This window comes from Callithrix jacchus, chromosome 7 (genome assembly GCF_049354715.1).
Source record: "Callithrix jacchus isolate 240 chromosome 7, calJac240_pri, whole genome shotgun sequence".
In the NCBI taxonomy this organism is placed as follows: Eukaryota; Metazoa; Chordata; class Mammalia; order Primates; family Cebidae; genus Callithrix; species Callithrix jacchus.
The window spans coordinates 75,035,557-75,043,930 of NC_133508.1; the positions used below are offsets into that span (position 1 = coordinate 75,035,557).

The window sequence follows — 8,374 nt, forward strand, 5'->3', positions numbered from 1 at the left end:
TGTATATTTTACAATTAGAAATTTAAAATATTGAAAATAACTACATATTAGGAATAATTTTAAATATAAAGAAAACCACTGTAACCAAAACTCACAGGATTAAGTACCACTGTGTCCTGTCATAAAACTATTTAGGCTTTCCAACCCCCAAAAGAAATAGTCACATATTTGATTCCTACCAATACTCTAGTTAGGACAACTTTTCCCAACTTACTGGTTTGGTTACATAATTAATGGTGATTGTTCCCATTAGAGCTTCCAAAATGCTACTGGTTAAGCTTAGAAATATGGTGCTGGAATTCACTCTTTTGTCTCCAAGAAAATACTTAATTTTAAAAAGCTCAACATTTTATAATACAAAGATAAAATAACATCATAATTTATGAAAAAGGCCGGGCGCAGTAGCTCACGCCTATAATCCCAACACTTTGGGAGGCCGAGGCGGGTGGACCACGAGGTCAAGAGATCGAGACCATCCTGGTCAACATGGTGAAACCCCGTCTCTACTAAAAATACAAAAATTAGCTGGGTGCATGCCCATAATCCCAGCTACTCAGGAGGCTGAGGCAGGAGAATTGCCTGAACCCAGGAGGCAGAGGTTGTGGTGAGCCGAGATCCTGCCATTGCACTCCAGTCTGGGTAACAACAGCGAAACTCCATCTCAAAAAAAAAAAAAATTATGATAAAAAGCTTACATGTCCATCATCTCTCTTCCTAACAATGATTCTCCATTTATATATTTACCTTTCCAGTTTATTATTGTAGTCATTGTATACATGCCATTTTGCTTGTGTTTCTTTTTTCATTTGCTATTATGCTATAGATATTTTTCCACAGTTTATGTTTTCATTAAAATTATTATTTTTAATGGCTATATAATATTCCATTGAGTTGATGACCCTAATGAGCTTAACGATTGGCTTATTTTTGAACAGTCATTTCTGTTCTTCTAATACAGATAAAATAGCTTTGGATATTTAAACCAGTCCTGATACACTTAGTGTTTTTAATGATTGCTCTTAGAGACACAAACTATGAGACACTCATAGAGCCAAAAGGGCTATGGGATCAATCTCCCCTTTTCCTTAGTTGTAGAAGACTCTGAACCTATACGCTAAACAGCACTCATTGGCCTAGTCAGATTTTCCTTGTGGAAAATTCATGTCCCCCATGCAATGCTAAGTAGGCTATCAAAATGTGGAAAAAATATCTGCAAATTATATCTGTGATAAGGAGTTAATATCCAGAATATATTTTAAAAACTCTTATAACTGAACCACAACAAAAAACCCAACCTAACTAGAAAATGGGCAAAGGACTTGGCTGAACATTTCTCTAAAGAAGATACACAAATGGCCAATAAGTGCATGAAAGGACGCTCAGCATCACTAATCATTAGAGAGGTGCACATCAAGACCACACTAAAATACCAGCTCGCACACATTAGAACAGCGACTATCAAAAAATTCCAGAAAATAACAAGTGCTGGTGAGGATGTGGAGAGCGTGTGCACCGTTGATAGAAATGTAAAATGATGAAGCTGCTATAGAACACGATACAGTGGTTCCTCAGAAAATTAAAGAGTAATTATCATGTGATCAGCAATTCCACTTCGGGGTATATACACCAAAGAACTAAAAGCAGGGTCTTGCACATATGTCTGTACATCCATATTCACAGCAGCATGATTCTCAATAGCCAAAAAGTAGAAGCGACCCAAGTGTCCATTGACAGATGAATGGATAAGCAACATGTGGTATATATACATACAATGGAACATGATTTAGTCTTAAAAAGGAAGGAGATTCTGACACACCCTACAACGTGGATGAACCTTGAGGGCGCTGGCCAAGTGGAATAAGGCAGTCATAAAAGGACAAATACTGTATAATTCCTCATATTCCACTTATATGAGGCACCTAGAGTTGTCAAATTTATAGACAGAAAATAGAAAGTTGCTAGGATCTGAGGCTAGGGAGAAATGGGAAGGTGTTTAATGGATACAGAGTTTCAGTTTTGCAAAATGAAAGGTGTTCTATGGGTGGTGGTGATGTTTGCTCACATGTTTGCACAACAATGTGAGCATAATACCACTGGAATGTGTATTTAAAATGGTTAAGATGATAAATTTTGTTATGCGTATTTTATCCTCATCTAAAAAAATATGAGTTCCTTCTCTATTCATTTCTATTGTGAAATCTGCGAGGGCAGAGCCTGGAATGGCAGCTTGCATCTAGCATCCATCAATAAATGTATAAGCGAATGGATGACCAGATCCAGAGTTGGAAGGTACCTTTGGTGAAACCCTCTGTCCAGCCGATGATTGCCTCCAGGTTGAAGGACACTCGCTACCTCTCAAAGCATGTCATTTCTTCTGCTTTAGAAAACTCTTCTTCATGCCACCTTTAAGCTGAAATGACTTCCCTGTAGTATTTCCCCTTCCTCAGTGATCATAGCTCTGCCTTCTGGGCCCAGAGAGATCGGGTCAAATTTCTACCTCATCTGACCACTTTCATGCAATAAAAGAGCTCTGTGCACTGAGAAAGTTAAAGCCTCACCCCAAATGCATCTTCTCCTGCAGAGAGACAGTCTAACATTTGTAGTTAGATCACACTTAAAAGCCTCAAGAGGAGTATCTGATACTGGTTCATTCCAAAGATGCACTAAATGGCAAGAACATGGAGGCAACACGTGAACCCGATGGTCTCCTTGTGGGAGGGGACTCCCATCTTGGAAGAACAAGAACTATTTAGCTTGGAGTAGTGAAATCTCTGAGTGAGACACCACCTTGAAGACCATTCTATGGCAGAGGAAGCCTTGTTCTGGGTCTACATCCATAGGATATGTTACAGCAAAGCAGATTTAACTCAATTATTTTAAAAAGACTCTAGAACTGCGAGTACATAAAAACTCATAGTAGTCACTGTAGGAATCATTACTATTAAACCCCTGCTTCAACTTCATCTCTCCTTTGAATTCAGAAAATAAACACACACACCCCATCTATCACACCAGGCACACTGTGGCACCGTCCGTGCCTGACACACAACATTCTAGAAGTATTTCAGTTTTAATGTAGATACCCATAACACAGCTAGTTATAAAATTAAACAACAATGAAAACGTCACCACTGAGAAGAAACTATGCAAAGACCTTCGGTCTTAGGCCCTTGCTCACTCAGGAGTACCTTGAGACCTGTGTCTTCCTGTTCAGCTGCAGTCATGGTTCTAACCTGGTTCTTCTCACAGCTGGGATCCTCTGACCTTTTTTTTTTTTTTTTTTTTTTTTTGAGACAGAGTTTCACTCTTGTTACCCAGGCTGGAGTGCAATGGCGAGATCTCGGCTCACCGCAACCTCCGTCTCCTGGGTTCAGGCAATTCTCCTGCCTCAGCCTCCTGAATAGCTGGGATTACAGGCACGCGCCACCATGCCCAGCTAATTTTTTGTATTTTTAGTAGAGACGGGGTTTCACCATGTTGACCAGGATGGTCTCGATCGCTTGACCTCGTGATCCACCCGTCTCGGCCTCCTCTGACCTTTTATGTCCTGGCAATGGCTTCTATGCATTTTGGCAGTGACTCTCTGAATCTCTGATTCAATCCTGATCTCAGCCTCTCGGGCTTTCTCTCTCCTTTAATTCCTTCCGCGGATGGCTGTGGCTTCTGCCGAGTCTACCTTTCCTGGAGCAGCCCATGCTTTTGAAAAATGACCATGGCAAAGGGGAACTAACACTCCCAGCCTGGAGCAGGTCTTGTCAATCTGATTTTTAAATGATGGAGGAGGAGGTTTGAGGACAAACCTCATGGTGGCACTACCGCTATCAGGGACGACGCAAAGATCAAGTGAAAAGGGGAAAAGGCTCTTTTAAATGTGAGCACATTCACAGACTGAGGACAGAGAGGTATTTAAAGTGAACTGGAACAAACCTGCAATATCCGGTGCGTTCTGCCTTCAAAAATAGCTGCCAGTTAGAAAGGGTTATTTACATATTGATTTCATGCTAACTTTGTAATGGAATGTGCTGCCTGCCTGCCTGAGACCTAACAACTGTCATCATAATTTTTTCTAAAAATACAGTCAGAGAAAAACACTCATTGAACCCTCCACTGGAAAGTGGCTGCAAAAGACCCCCTGATCCCAAACCTGTTTGACAGACCACCGCCAAGGGCAGGGACCCTCAACCACTGCAACCGCGGAACATTTCACAGCGGCAGCGGGCCCCTCCCTTCTTCCAACCCGCCAATATTTTTTGTCTTTCTAGAAAACCTGTCTTGTTCAAAGGTAAGAGTGTTGGTGAGTGGGGTCGGGGGGATGCCTCTCTGGAGCAGAGCAGCCTTTGTGGAAACTCCAGCTGGCCTTTCTTCAGAAATAATGAATGGGGAAGGGCCCTGAGTGCCCACCAGCCCCCAGCGCTCCATCCTGGGCGCATTTCTGCCACGGTTTCTCCTGGCATCTCTCTACCAAGGATCCCCACTTCTCGCGCCTCCTAATAGCCGGCTTCTAGTGAATCTCGCTTGGGCTCATTCCGAACCCCTCCCCAACTCACCCACCCCCACCCCAACTCCCAGGTTTGTCTCTGTGGATCCTACAGAGCTGAGCCCAGGCGGTTCTGCCGTCGCTCCTCAGTGCAATATTAGCAATTTAAATGCCTCTTTGCCAGGCCTGATGGAGCTGATTCGGTTGTGATCCTGGGCATATGGATGGCATATTTGCTGCGAGCTAGGTGAGACGCGTCGCAGAAGGACCGCTGCCAGCCCCCGCAGCCGCCTTCTCCCGTTCCCGGGCGGCTGGGGCTGGCCGTGGAGCCGCGAAACCGGCCGGAGCCGGAGGAACTGCGGCCCACTTTGTCTCCAGCCGGCCCACGCTGCTGGGGACAAATCTTTCATTCATGAACAGGAGCTTGTTAGGCCAACGCCGGACTCCAAAGCCACTTAATTAAATTGTGGAAAGTTGCTTGGCCCCGGTGGGAAATTTGCACACAAAGACCCGGGGTCCGCGCTCCCCCCACCCCGGGAGCGCCGCCACAAAACCCGGCTTGGCCGCCCCCCGGCCCCTCCGCTCCCCGCGCCCCGCTCCACCGCCGCTGCGGCAGCGAAAGCGGCGCCCCCTCATTAGAGGGCGTTTGTTAGGGAATGTTTTCCCAGCGATTCACTGACGGGCCTTTCATTCCTCCCTCCGCAATCAAGGGCGGCAAGTGCAGCCTGAGAGCCCTCCACGGCCTGATTGCTGAAAGAATTTCCAAAAGGAAAGAGTGTAAACAGGTACATTGAAAAAGCCTCTTTTCAACAATTATGTAAACATTCCAAACACTATTTGAAAACTTTCACAGTGGAACTGTCAAGTCGGAGCATTCTTGTTTAATTGCACGGGCACAATGGTGGCTCTGGGGCTACCCCAGCTTCCCCCCAGACCCCGCAGAGCTTAGCGGGACGTGGGGGCCCGCAGATAAAGAAGTCACAGAGAGACAAGTACGCTTCACTCTCTGGCCTGCCGCATCTTTCCGTGTGTGCCCTTGCTCCCTTGGCCTCCAGAAGAACTCCCTGGAAGCAAGGAGGCGCCATCTTTCTCCTGGCTGGATTTCTCCGGGACCTGGGCCCCTGCTCTGCCCAGAGGGTCCGTTGATAATCAGGATGCAGCTAGATGGAAACTTCTGTATCATTTAAGGTTTTCTCCAAAGCACCAGGTGACCATTCTGAGATACCAGGCAAAATTGTTGATAACGTTTCCCTCCGGGTTAGAATGTTTCTTGCTGGCTCTCCCGCCTCTCCTCTTCTGACTCTAGTTTGCTACTGGGCAAAAGTTTCCTCCTTTTCCATGCAGCGCAGAGTCTCCTGATTCACGAACTTAACTGCCAATGACCCTGATTACATTACTAGGAATTGGAAGAGTTTAGGGGGCACATGCAAACTGCTTAATCTCGTATTTCATGGAGACACGGAGGTCTCAGATCACTTTTACACATATTTATCTCTGAATCAGTTTAGCCAGTCTGCAGTCACTTGGGATCCGGCTAGCCTGTAACCACCAGGGCTTGCAGGGTGTATCCGATAGGAACCATGGTTGTGACGAGTGGGATGTGATTTGTTTTTGTTTTTGTTTTTTTAAACTCTTTTTTTTTTTTTTAAAGCTGGGGACGGGCAGTCTAACTGTTCAACAGGAAGGGATTGGCATATCAACACAATGAAGTTCTACAAATGTGTAATATGAAGACCATGTAGAGATATGGAAAATATTTATGCAACAATGTAAAAAAAATGAAGCCACAAAATCATATCTGTGCTGTACTGGCAAATGGAAGAAAAAGTATATGTGGCAAAGGGCTGGTAAGGACACACCAGAATGAAAACACTTGTTCTGGGGAGTGGGAATACCAGCACGTTTTACTTCCCAAGCATATGTCTTTAATGTTTTTGCCTTGTGTTGTCAAGGCAAGGTCTGGGAATGCTGGAAAGCATCTGTGTACATACAGGGTTGCACATAAAAGGCCACCCCAGTAGCCGGCAGGGAGAAATACACACCAGCCCGCAACACTCCTCATCCCTACCAAGGATCAGAGCTTCCAGGTAAATTCCTCAGGTCTAAAGAGGAGCTAAGGCTTGCTTGCTTGCTGAGTCCCCAGGAGGCAGACACAGAATCAAAACCACAAGATAAATCAGATATGTGTTTTGTAGAAATAGTTATGCTCAATAGGGTCACTGGCAGAGCAGGGGCCAGAGAGAAAATCAGTTCTCTCTAACCCAGGGGGCTCACTGAAGACAGTAGAGCCTCAAAGAGTGAATGTGCCTATCTCCTAGGCTTATTCCATTTGGCTAAAGTTAGCAATTGCTATGCATCTCCTCTTTGCCAGGGTCTGTTCTACATGCTGGTCCTGTGAGGTCATAGAGTAATTATGATCCCAAAAAGTTTATTTTTTACCCCATTGAGTTGTCTTGACACCCTTATCAAAATTCAGATGACTCATATACATTTTTAAAGATGTTGGTTCCAAACTTCATTATTAATTAACTTTTTGGCATCAAAATTACTCTGAATTTTGACAAGGGTGTCAAAACAACTCAGTGAGGGAAAGAATAGTCTTTCCAACAAATGACAGTGGGATAACTGGATAGCCATATACAAAAGAATGTTTTTGGACCCCTATCTCACACCACAAACAAAATTACCTCAAAATGGATCAAAGGAACAAATGTAAGAACTAAAACTACAAAACTCTTAGAAGAAAACATGGTCAGAGTTTATGACCTTAGAGTAGGCAATTGTTTCTTAGATAAGACACTGCAAAACATACACAACAAAAGAAAAAATAGGTAAATCAGACTTGATCAAAACTTGAAATTTTGTACTTCAAAGGACATTACCAAGAAAGTAAAAAGACAAGTCACAGAATAGGCAAGACTATTTGCTAATCATACATCTGGTAAGATTATTCAGGATATATAAAGAACTCTTACAATGCAACAATAGAAGACAAATAACCCAATTAAATAATGAGCAAATAATCTGAATATTTATTCAAAGGCAATAAACAAATGGACAATAAGCAAATAAAGAGATGCTCAACACAATTCATTATTAAAAAAATAAAAATAAAAACCATAGTGAGATACCACTTCACACCCACCAGTATAGCTATAATAAAAAAAATAGGGGTCCAAAGTGGCTCCCGCCGGAGGTCATGGCACTCGCGACGGCGAGGTCATCAGTTCAGGGCTAACCTGAGCAACCTCATAAGCTCAAACTGATTGGCAAAAAAATGATAATAATAAAATAAAAATAAATAAATAAATAAAATAAAAAAATAGACAATAAAAATGTTGGTGAGGATGTAAAGAAGTTGGAACTCTCATGCATTGCTGATGGAAATGTAAAATGGTATAGCCATTATGGAAAACAGTTCAACGGTTTCTCAAAAAGTTAAACACAGAGTTAGCCTATGACCTGGCAACTGCAACCAAGAGAACTGAAAACATATGTCCACACAAAAACTTGTACAAAAATGTTCATAGAAGAATTATTCATAATAACCAAGAATTATAAGCCACCTAAACGTCCATCAGTGAATCAACTGGCAAACAAAATGTGTCATATCCATACAATGGAATATTATTCAGCCATTAAAAGGAGTGAAGTACTGATTCATGCTGCAAACAAGACACAAAAGGCCACACATCATATGATTTTATTTGTATGAAATGTCCAGGATGCAAATCCATATAGACAAAGTAGGTTAGTGGTTGCCAGGGTCTGGGGAGAAGGGGAAAAGGAAAGTGGCTACAAAAGGGTATAGGATTCTTTTGTGAGTGGGAAGAATATGCTGAAATTAGATAGTACAGATGGTTGTACAACCCTGTAACTATACCTAAAACTACTGAA

General features: G+C 43.0%; 1 long non-coding RNA gene across 1 annotated transcript; it reads left to right on the forward strand.

Moving 5' to 3' along the window:
* Positions 1-3,415: 3,415 nt before the first annotated feature.
* On the forward strand, positions 3,416-4,952 carry LOC144577105 (uncharacterized). Its single transcript, XR_013520396.1, has 3 exons — positions 3,416-4,282; positions 4,662-4,724; positions 4,856-4,952. It is a non-coding gene; the product is annotated as an uncharacterized LOC144577105 (long non-coding RNA).
* The last annotated feature ends 3,422 nt before the right edge of the window (positions 4,953-8,374 follow it).